Raw genomic sequence first — 1,180 nt, forward strand, 5'->3', positions numbered from 1 at the left:
TGTGTGCAAGCACACACATGTGGGTACGTGTGAGTGTGTGTGCACACGCAAGCACCTGTCCCACCTCCCCACACCTTCATGATGTCCTGTTAGCAGCTCCCTTCTGTCTTCTTGGTGCTGCTGGTTAGTGCGTTAGCTTGTGCTGCCCTCGAGGTTCCAGGGAGGGGTTTGCAGGTCAGCAGGGGGCCAGCTTCTGACAGGGTCTGTCCCACTCACCCCTTGTGGCCCACCGGCCCCTTTAAAATGGACTTTTCGCCTGTAAGCCAGGTAGTTAGTGTGGTCTGGTCCCAGGAGACGCTCTGAAAAAGGCCATTTGTTGTCGGCCAGCACAGGTGTGCGGCAGGTGTGTTAGAAATGGTCAGTGATTTCGGGGCCTCACTTAGGGGTCAGAGAGAAGCATGCCAGGCCCCAAGCAGGGGGAGGCCTGACTGCCACCCCCACGGTCCCCCGGGGCCCCAGCCTTGAGTTCTTCCCCAGGGAGCAAGGGAATGTAATGAAGTGTGAGGTGGCACGGGCCCCAGCGGGAAGGGCTGCTCCTGGGCTGGCTACTTGCCACCCTGCACCTTCTGGTCATAGGTGCCCAGGTGCTTATAGCCCGGTACGTAGCCTGACTCATCCACCAGGTCCACACGGCCCACCTTGCCTTTGCCCTTGCCTGATGGGTCGAAGCGTTCCCTGTGGGAGCCCGTGAACTTGGTCGTGTCCATGAGCCGGGACACAGTGGGCGACGAGATGGCCTTCTGTAGAGGGAGAGACTGGGGCGTGCCCATGTGAGCACAAGGGGCCAAGTGAGCACGTGAGGCCGTCGGCAGCTGGGTCGGCACACCCCCAGGGAGTAACACGTCCCCTGTACCACCCCAGACCCCATGGGCTGCTGCCCTCCAAGGGAGTCCCTGCTAGCCATGCTCACCATCACCCCTGAGATGATGGGGGCCTTGCCCTCAATGAGCCTGTGCACCTCGCGGACGGCCCCCCTCGCTGCTCTGGTCTTTGAATCTCTTCTTGGAGAGCTCTTCAAGCGCCTCCTTGAACTGCTCGAATGTGATGGTCCAGCAGGATTTCCCTCTGAGGGAGGAGAGCACTCAGGGCCTGGGCCAGGGCCACTCCCCTCCATAACTCACAGCCCCACCAAGTAGTGCCCCCAGAACCTGCTGACATCCGGGGACCAGGTGATGTCAGG

General features: G+C 61.1%; 1 pseudogene; it reads right to left on the reverse strand.

Annotated features, from left to right (window-relative positions):
- Positions 1-6: 6 nt before the first annotated feature.
- Positions 7-1,081, reverse strand: LOC121026559 (tubulin polymerization-promoting protein-like; annotated as a pseudogene).
- Positions 1,082-1,180: the final 99 nt, after the last annotated feature.

Source organism: Herpailurus yagouaroundi, unplaced genomic scaffold, assembly GCF_014898765.1.
Source record: "Herpailurus yagouaroundi ecotype Mexico unplaced genomic scaffold, PumYag 134856, whole genome shotgun sequence".
Lineage (NCBI taxonomy): Eukaryota > Metazoa > Chordata > Mammalia > Carnivora > Felidae > Herpailurus > Herpailurus yagouaroundi.